Consider the following 10,924-nt stretch of genomic DNA (forward strand, 5'->3'; position numbering starts at 1 on the left):
GTACTGACAGTCTAGTGGGAAACAATCATTCCAAGCGTGTGATGAGTATCTCAACAGGGGAAGTACAGGGTGTTGAGATAGCAGATAAAAAGGTGACCCAACCCAGTTTAGGTGATCAAAGGGCTTCTTGAGAAACAGATGTTTAAACTGAAGTCTAAGGGCAAGTGTAAATAGCAGAATAGAATGAGTGGATAGGAGATTTTATTTTCCAAAGATGCCAAGCATTTCTTTCTTTTTTTTTTTTTAGTTTAGTTTTTTAAACTGAGGTATAGTTGATGGACAATATTATGTAACTTTCAGGTGTACAACACCATGATTCACAATTTTTAAAGGTTATACTCCATTTATAGTTATTATAAAATATTGGCTATATTCCCCGTGTTGTACAGAATATCCTTGTAGCTTATTTATTTTATATATAGTAGTCTGTACCTGTTAATCCCCTACCCTATCTTGCCCCTCCCCTCTTCCCTCTCCCTACTGGTCCACGCATTTCTTGCAATGCAGCTTTGGCACTCCTCCCTTCTGGGGATGGGGGTCTATGTCCCCTCCTCTTGAATCTGGTAGGCTTGTAACTATAGTTAAAGTGATACTATGTGACTTCTGAGGCTAGGTCATGAAACACAATTCAGCTTCGTTCTGGTGCTGTTGGGATTATCACTTTCAGAACCCAGTCACCATGCCGTAAGGAAAGCTGAGCAGCTGGTGGAGAGCTGAGGCCTCAGTCGTTGGCCCCGGGCTGAGCGCCCACTGACAGCCAGCCACACGAGTGCGCCACCTTGCAAATTATTCCCCAGCCACAGTTGAGCTGCCCCAGTGGACACCACATGGAGCAGAGGTGAGCTCTCCCCAAGTCACAGGTTCTTAAGCAAAGTGAAGGATTGCTATTGTAAGCCAATTAGCTCTGGGCTGTTTGCTATGCAGTGATAGATAATTGGCTCCAAGCATCAAGGGAAGCATGTGCAAATGTCCAGAGTCCAGGGTCAAAGTAACTATCATTGAGTCTGGCTGAAAAGCAGGAGAGTGGTGAGAGCATGGGCTACAGAGGAATGGCAAGTAGCCAAACCTTCCTCCGCCCTGTCCAGGAGTTGGGACTGTGGCCTCCAGGAAGTGAAGACAACTGAAGAGATTTAGCATGGTCTTGATATAACCAGAATCATGCTTTTCAAAGATCACTCGGGTGGTAGCCTGGTGAACGGATGAACAAGAGATGAAACCATGAGGACACAGGGATGGGGAAGGGTAAGCTTGGACGAAGTGAGAGAGCGGCACTGACATATATACACTACCAAATGTAAAACAGACAGCTAGTGGGAAGCAGCCGCATAGCACAGGGAGATCAGCTCGGTGCTTTGTGACCACCTAGAGGGGTGGGATAGGGAAGGAGGGAGGGAGGGAGACGCAAGAGGGAGGGGTTATGGGGATATATGTATATGTATAGCTGATTCACTTTGTTATAAAGCAGAAACTAACACACCATTGTAAAGCAATTATACTCCAATAAAGATGTTAAAAAAAATTAATGATGATCTTATCAGATCTAACATTTTCCTTCTCCAGAAAAAGAAATTATCATGAAGGATTTTTGAAATCTGAATTTGTATTCATTGTTATTAATAAATAATCTTGCCTTAAGTGTATTTTTCTCTGAGACCTTAGCTAATGATAGTTGTATTTGTATGTTATGTAAAATAAATAAATACAAATGTAAAAAAAAAAAAGATGAAACCAGTGGATGTGTGTAGGTAGCTAGAATCAGACAACTAGTAGGCAAGAGAGAGTGATGTGTTTTAATTGTGCCATACAGGGAGAAGATCTTGTGTTGAGATGAACTGCTTTCCTATCCACGCATCCCCTACCATCCTTCTAAATGTCTGTGGGCCCAGCCTCTGCCTCCAGGCTCACTGGACAGAGGGAGATGGTTTACCAGCTGGGAGAAGAGTTATGCCAACTGCCCGCAGGTGAGGTGCTGCGTCTGAATGCTGTCCACTCATTCTGAAGCCACCTTCCCCTTGGTCAGGCCCCCCTCTCTTCCCGTCATTCTTTTTTAAAAATATATTTATTTATTTGGTTGCACTGGGTCTTAGTTGCAGTAGGCAGGCTCCTTAGTTGCAGCACGTGGGCTCCTTAGTTGGGGCAGGCAGGCTCCTTAGTTGTGGCCTGCGAACTCTTAGTTGCAGCACGTATGTGGGATTTAGTTCCCTGACAGGGATCGAACCCAGGCCCTCTGCATTGGGAGCGTGGAGTCTTATCCACTGCACCACCAGGGAAGTTCCCCTCTCTTCCCTCATTCTTTTGCTTCCTTCCATCCTAGAGGAGAAAACGGGTTCATGTAATTCTTCTAAACCTGTATGTCCTAAGCCAAGATCTTAACTCATTTGTTCTCTTCTGCTGGGGCAGTGAGGACCTTTTTTTTTTTAATTTACTTTATTGAAGTACAGTTTATTTACGATGTTGTGTTAATTTCTGCTGTACAGTAAAGTGACTCATTTATACATATATACATTCTTTTTCATATTCTTTTCCATTATGCTTTATCACAGGATATTGAGTATAGTTCCCTGTGCTATACAGTAGGACCTTGTTATTTATCCATTCTATACATAATAGTTTGCATCTGTTAATCCCGAACTCCCATCCATCCCTCCCCCACCCCCTCTCCCCCTTGGCAACCACAATTCTGTCCTCTATGTCTGTGAGTCGTTGCTGTTTCATGGATAAGTTCATTTGCGTCCTATGTTAGATTGTCATATAAGTGATATCTTATGGTATGTGTCTTTCTCTTTCTGACTTACTTCACTTAGTATGATACTCTCTAGGTCCATCCATGTTCCTTCACATGGCATTATTTCATTCTGGGACCTCTTGTCTAGCCTCCTGAGATGGTCACAGGATAACAGGGAATACCTTCAGCAAAGCAAGGTCTCACTGCAGGATGATGGTGGATTGGCTTGAGGAAGAGGGAAAAGGGTACAGATGCATGTAAGTAGCAGAGAGGGACCTCGGGAGGCTGCCTGCAATGAGATGGCTTGGCCAATCCCTGGGAACCTCATTGGAAGGCAGATGAACAGCTTTTTTCTGAATTTGTTTTGCTCTCTAAATGTTCTGTCCAGTGATGCTCACTCTGTCACTAGAAATCAAGTCTCAGTCTGGGCTATCTGCTTGCTGTTAAATTCCTGTTACCAAATTCATGGCCATGAGCTGGCATTAGGAAGCCTGTCCGTATGTGTTAGGAAATCTGGACTCAGATGAAGAAAACATTCACAGGATCATCTGGGGAGGGCTACGTGTCAGGATCCTAGAAACGCTGCAGAAACCCTGCTTTGTGCCCACTTTAAAGGATGCATTTGTGACATGCCTTCCCCCTTGGTATCTCCTCTTTTTATAGCACGGCCTTCTCTTCCTCTTCCTCCTCCATCTCCTTCTTGTTCTCCATGTATTCCTTCATATGGAATAAGGCTTCATAAAAGGATAAAAGAAGGTAAAAATTGACCTATCTGAGGCTACATTAACAGAAGCATAGACACCAGAATGAAGGAGGTGAGAGTCGTACTGTTGTCTGCACTTTCTTCTCCTATCAGAGTTTTGTACCAAACTCTGTTCCATGTGACAATCTTCCCTTGAGGCAATGGAGGCCTAGCTGTGTTACTAGGAAAGGGTTACAGGATTAGAGGAAAAACTGGGGATGGGAGTATCTATAGCAACATTATATCCCACTATAAGATAATAGTGGCCTGAGCTGGGATGGGAGCAGTGGCATAGTGGGCCTCACTTTAGAACGATCAGGCAGACCACAGCAGACTGGAACAGTCTGGCAGGGAAGGCCCCATATGCATGAGTTGACGAATCAGTTAGGAATGCCTTGGGCCACAAGTAACAGAATACAAGACTAACAGAGACTTAAGCTATATAGTGCAGTTGTTTACCTCATAAGAAGTCTTGGTTGAATAGTTTCACAATGTCAGAGTATTGGGTCATCATCTCTGTCATTCTTTAGACCTTCTCCTCTGGTTGCAAAATAGCTGCCACTGCTCCAGGCATCACATCATTGCATAACTATATCCAAAGGGAGAAGCTAAGGAGGTAAGAGAAAGAGCTTTGCTCACATGTCTCTTTCCTGTTATCAGAGAGAAGAGTTCCTACCTGGAAGCCTGCTGATAAATTTCATTACATTGACCAGATCTGGAGCATGTGGCTGCCTTAGCTACAAAGGAGATTTGATGGTGGGAAGCAGGTAAGACGAGGAGTTGGGAATGGTGGTCGGATAGGCCCCAACAGTGACCACTACAATTAAAAATGGTCATTTTCTGCCCTTTCCCCAGTGCTCTGGGTTGAGCAGATGATGTGAGTTCAGCATGAGTTAAGCCCCACCTGGAACAGGGCTGAGAAACATCTAGACACTCCAAGTCAATAACAGTGTCTTCTCATCAGCTTGCAGTAGAACAAGCTTGCGTTTGCAGATAAAATGTGAAGTCAAGCCTCACACATAACAAGTGTGGGATCGCTGGGCTGGCAGAGCAGCCCTATACAACCTGGCTCCAGTCACCCTCCACCTTTACACTTTCCTTCCTGGTGGAAGTTCTGCTCCCATACTAATTGTCCCAGTTTGCCCAGGAAAGTCCCACACTCCAGGAAACCCTCTGGGCCTGGGCAAACTGGACAGTTGATCACCTTACTTCCATCACCCTGGCCAGGTCCTGGCCCTCTGAGACTTCCTCTGCTTCCTAATCTGAGTTCACGCCATGTCCCATGTGGAATGTTCTTCTCTGCATTATTCCCTCTTTTGTATTCTTTAAGCTACCTTTTTTGAAGGCCTGCTGTGCTCAGGAACCCTGCTAAACTATCTGATTCAGTTCTTACAACCACCTTATGAAACAGGCATTTTTATCCCCATTTTAAAGATGAGAAAACTGAGACTCAGAAAGACAGGTAATTTCTCTAAGGTCATAAAGCTAGAGTGGAAACTGGGAAGTAATATCAGGCATTGGAGTCAGACACCTTTCTCTTAACTGCTATGCCAGTGGATCTCATACTTCCTATGCATATGAATCACCTTATTAAATTAATCATCTTATGAAAAATCAGATTATTGGATGCATGCCCAAGAGATCCTGACTCAGAAGGTCTGGGGCAGGGCCCTGGGATGCATTTGTCTAGCAAGCATCCCAAGTGTTCCTAATGTCAGTCGTTATGAGGCCTTACCTGATGGGCTCTGTGCTCTATACCTTCCAAAGACTCCAGTCCTGCTTCTACCACAAAACCTTCTGGACCAGTCAGTCCTCCTCCACCATCCAGAATTTTCTGTCTGTACCATCATACCCAGTCACACACACACACCATCCATCCCTCATAAGGGCCTTGAGAGCAGTGTTTGTCTTCTGCACTTTCCTTTTTCCAGCATTCCCAGTACAGTGCTAGCCTAGCTCTGCAGGAGTTTGATACATATCATTGGTTCACACTGATTTCACAGAATTTCAAGGTGCCCGGATTATGGGCCCCTGAATAAAACCATGGATTTTTTGAACAGCAGGCATTGTCTGATTAATAAAATCATCATACATATATTGAGTTTCCTTGATAATAAGTAATCACAATCAATTGATAATGAAGTGAAATACAATCACTTACTTGAGAATAATTGGATTGAATGACAAACTTAGACTCCTGATTAAAATTAATTGTATTGCTGAGACAGACTTGGAATCCCCGAGGCAAATAATTAAAACTTTCTCAGGTAAGGAAGGATAAATTCTCCTGTTCAGATGTCCAGGGAAAAGGGATCTGTTTATAGTCAATTTTGAAACTAGAGTGAGAAAAGTAAAGATGGCATTACCTTTGGACAGATGTTTCAATGGACGGCAAGAGCTGGGTTAATTTGAATGGGCAAATACTGAATCTTTCTCAAAAGAGAACCGTGTAATCTGGCAGCTCTGGGGAGGCTTTCCTAATTAATTGACGATTTGGATTGAAGAAAAATGCAAACTGAGCACTTGTGAAACATTTAAATGGTGGGTGGGTCACAAGCCCAGGGCCCAGTTAAGACTGTTTCCCATGCACTGCTTGGTCAACTCAGGAGCTCCTAAAGTTGGTAACTGGGCCTTTTGTCAGCTCTACCAGTGTTTCGCAGTCCTCCATGTGAGGAAACCAGAAATCTTGTTAAAATGCAGATTCTGATGCTGTAAATCTAGAAAAGGGCCTGAGATTCTGCATTTCTAACAAGCTTCGAGGCGATGGATCACACTTGGAGTAGCAAAGGTCTATAGCACACTACATTGAACCATGCTTATCAGGCAGATGAGGGTTCAAGGAATGATTGTGTGTGTGTGTGTGCGTGTGTGTGTGCGTGTGCATGTGTGTGTGCGTGTGTGTGTGCGTGTGCATGTGTGTGTGTGTGCACGCATATATATACTTAAGTGGGATCTGCAGTTCAGACTGATTGTTAATTGTTTTTTTGTGAGGGAGAGACAATATTTTTTAAGACTTTATTTTTTAGAGCAGTTTTAGGTTCCCAGCAAAATTGACAGGGGAGTAGAGAGATCTTCCACATACCCTTTGGCCTCACACAGACATAACCTCCCCCATTTTCAGCCTCCTCCACCAGAGTAGTACATTTGATACAATTGACGAGCCTACATTAATACATCCCCATCCAAAGTCCACAGCTTACACCATAGTTCACTTTTGGTGGTGTACATTTTATGGATTTGGACAAATGTATAATGACATGCATCCAACATTATGGTATCGTGCAGAGTATTTTCACTGCCCTAAAAACCCTCTGCGCTTCTCTGTATTATTTTTTACAACTGCATGTGAATCTCTAATTATTCCAAAATAAAAAGTCTAATTAAAAATAAAAGATGATGGAGAACTCACATGCTGTCCCATATTAGAGAACCAGACCCGGAGCTTCCAAGGCCAGGAGGAGGTGTAAAGTCAAGGTACAGAACAACCATTGTGAAATCATCACTGCCACCACTGCTGGACGTAGGGTTCCTGACAGCACTGTGACCAAACCCTGGACAATGCTGATTACATGGTGACACTACTGCCTCTGGACAATGAAGCATCCTTCCACCTTTTGCAGAATGGACCTTGCACAGGCCGCTATTTTGCATCACTAGCTCCCAGGTCAAAGATGGTACAAGTGCACAGACAGGTGGTGGGTGGATCTCATGCCTATATGAGCTGAAAGGGAGGATAAGAATGAGATTATCTGGATTTTTGGCTTCCACAATGGTGGTCTTGCCACTGACCAAGAATCACAAGATGGGGAGCTTCCCAGATGCAGAAAGAGGGGTTCAGATGCTGGGTGGCCTTGAACAATGGCCAATGTCCACCATACGCTCCTTTTCTCTCTCTTTCCCCTTGCCACCCGACCCTTACACAGTCACTCACCCAGCTCAATTCAGGACACAGGTTAGAGGCCATATCCTCAAGAAAGGCTTCCCTGACCCGTTCTCCCCCCAGTTTGGGTTTGGTTCCTTTTCCTTGTGTTTCCATACGTTGGGTTTGTATCACGTCAGCTCTGCTAGGCTATGAGCCTTGAGGACAGAAATCCTATTTGCACAGACCCCAAAGCTCAATAAAGATCAAAGGGGAAGGAAGGGAGGGAAGGGCCCTCCTGCCAGTCAAGGTCACAGTTCCCAGAAAGAGATGAGCAGAGAGTCCTGGGAGCAAAGCAGGGCGGGGCAAGAATAAGATGGGGTAAATGGGCAGCCTTGAGGGCCAGGCACGTGCTAGATGCGGGTGCGTCTCGTGGTCAGAAGCCAGCAACACTCGGGTGCTGGCGAGAAAGGAGGCTTCTCCCAGATAGAAAAAGCTGTAATCATTGTAAATATGCTAGAACTGTCAAAAGCCCATGATGTATCATCCACATAAATTATGAAACACATCCCGGTTCTATTTGCACTGTCAGTGTACAAAAATCTCAGTTTTTCAAAAGGTGGAATATTAAAACTTGTCACTAGAGTGTCTAGCTACTCTTTTCTTGTCACCCTCCATCATCCCCGCACCACGAACAAAACAAAACCCCCTCCCATTCTACATGAAAGCTCAGGTCCCATCCAAGTTTAACTGCAGCAAATTTGGCCAAGAGCCTGGGAGGGCGCGGTCAGGGGTACTTCTTCAGAAGTTGCAGTAATGGGGCAGTCGCAGAACTGAGTCGTCCAGAAAATTTTTTTTTTTTAATACTTATTTGGCTGCTCTGGATCTTCGTTGCAGCAGGCAGGATCTTCGTTGCGGCACGCGGGATCTTTTCGTTGCGGCATGCGGGCTCTTAGTTGCAGCATGTGGGATCTAGTTCCCTGACCAGGGATCCAACCCAGGTCCCCTGCATTGGGAGTGCGGGGCCTTAGCCACTGGACCACCAGGGAAGTCCCCAGAAAATTCTTAAATGGTCCTAGACGTGAGGCAGGGGGACAAGCTGGCCCCAAGGGCTAGGGGCACGACACCCCACAGCGGACTCCAAGGCCTGGGATCTGAGCACAGCAAGGACCCTCTGATGGATCGGCCCCTCCCGGTCCCAACCTGCCGCGGTCAGTGTGTAAAGGCTGCTGCCCTCCTGGGTGTCTTTCCTGCTTGTTCTGGTCCCAAGGCAGGAGCGGGCAGCCTGTGCGTAGCTTCCTGGCATCGTCAATTCCCTGCTTGCTCTGCTACCCAACAGGCCTCGAGGGTGGGAGGGGTGCAAGGAGCTCTGCTGAAAGGAGCTGGAGCCCACCGAGCCCTCATTTCCCTAGTGGTGGGGGAGCCCGGAGTCCCTGCAGACTGGTTCTCACCTGGACTTGGAAACCCACATTCCACTTAAATCCCCTTTTGACAGTCGGTCATTTGAATCAAATACATTCTACTAAGCCGGGCTAATGGGAAAGTAATCTTTCTCTTTCAGAGCCATTGCTCGGTGAAGTATTTACCAAACAGGGTTTATAAATAGCAAGAGAGCCAAACTCAATTTGGAAATTAATGCGTTTAAACCCAGCTGGAAACATTCCTCTTCATTCCCAAGGCAGAAACGGGAATTGGACATCCTCAACTCGCCCCAGCTTCTATAGGCTTGGGCCTGAGAGAAAACCAGATATCTCCATGGTTTCCACAGCAGTTGGGTTCCAGCAAGACCACCTGATGGGCTTGCCCTAGAGGTCTTCCTTCCCGAAGGTCCTGGGCCCTAGAGCCCTTCTCACCAATCAACTTCCGCCCATCAATCACCTCTGGACCACTGGATCAAATCAAAGAGAAAGCCAACTTGTGACCCCCAGACTTACAGGAACAAGGCCTCAGAGGTACTGCGTATAGAACAAAACCCTCTCTGTCTCCCCGTGGACCAGCGGCCACCATGGCTGTTGGCACCAGGTTTTTATATCCAAGACATGTCCAGGCCTTCAGGCTCAGGTCCTTTCAAGTAGAGACCTGTATGCAGGCCACTCACGGTGGCTGTCCTCTTGCTGTCTGTCCATCCCCTACTCACCAGTGCCTGCTTCACCTACAACTACTCGCGTGACTGACCTTCCTACATACTCGGCCCGGGCCCCAGCTAGGGATCCTTCTTATCAAAGGAGCGTTGAGGGGCCTGTCCCTCTGCTGGTTTCCCTGGTAACCCATGAGCCAACCTGACCTCAATTCCTCCTGTAACTAGCAATCTCTCCTTCCCTCCAGGAGTGAAGACTGCCACCATGTCCTGCTCGTCGTCTGGAGCCCATGGTGGAGCGTTGCTCCAGGACCTTGCTCTAGATGTGTAAGCTTTCCCCATCCGTTAAACCGTGGATGTCTCTGTCGCAGACTCTGGGCTCTTTCTTCTGTCTTAAAGCTGGGTGAGGGCTTCCCTGGTGGCGCAGTGGTTGAGGGTCCGCCTGCCGATGCAGGGGACACGGGTTCGTGCCCCGGTCCGGGAGGGTCCCACATGCCGCGGAGCGGCTGGGCCCGTGAGCCATGGCCGCTGAGCCTGCGTGTCCGGAGCCTGTGCTCCGCAACGGGAGAGGCCACAACAGTGAGAGGCCCGCATACAGCAAAAAAAAAAAATTAAAAAAAAAAAAAGCTGGGTGGGTATAGGCCTTGTAGGCCTGTGAGGTGCAGCCCAACAAGACTCCAGTTGACTATTGGGAGCTGGGGGCTGCCTCTCCATGAAGCTGGCGTCAGGGACCACACCAGACCTACGTGTGTATCTGCTAAGTCCTCCAGCTGGTGGAGAAGGGCCCAGGGCTGGGGTGGAGAAGTTGCCCTGGCCAGAGGAAGGGGATGCAGCCCAGACACTCCTCCCAACACCCAAACTTTGCTTCCTTGTAGGACCCCACATTTCCCAGCCACTCAGGGGCTCTATGTGCTGGAACTGAGGCCGACTGAGCAGCTTTCCCGTTACAGAAGCGTGCGAGGCGCTGACCAAAACATCTACTACTGACCCTGCCCGCCAATGAATGTCTCAACGGCCGCAGATCCTCCCAGCCTGGCCTTTTTCTCTCAGTCTCTGCAGCTGTTTTCTGTCCTCAGAGTTTCAATCCTCTCTCCACCCCTCCGGCTCCCCAGACCGGAGCCAGACCTCGGCAAGCCCAGAGCATCCTGCTGGTACGAGCGCTGTCTCAGCTTCAGGCAAGTGCGGTGAGCCGTGAGCGGGGAGTGTTGCAATGAGGGCAAGCTGCATTCCTGTCCTCAGGGAGAGTAGAGATCTATCAGGCAGAAAAGTGATTGAATTCTTTTGTGTGTGTCTTTTAAAACTGGGCCAGTGCTTCCCTGGTGGCGCAGTGGTTGAGAATCTGCCTGCCAACGCAGGGGACATGGGTTCGAGCCCTGGTCTGGGAGGATCCCAAATGCAGCGGAGCAACTAGGCCCCTGAGCCACAACTACTGAGCCTGCGCGTCTGGAGCTTGTGCTCCGCAACAAGAGAGGCCGCGATAGTGAGAGGCCCGCGCACCGCAATGGAGAGTGGCCCAAACTC

This window comes from Kogia breviceps, chromosome 14 (assembly GCF_026419965.1).
Source record: "Kogia breviceps isolate mKogBre1 chromosome 14, mKogBre1 haplotype 1, whole genome shotgun sequence".
NCBI lineage: Eukaryota > Metazoa > Chordata > Mammalia > Artiodactyla > Physeteridae > Kogia > Kogia breviceps.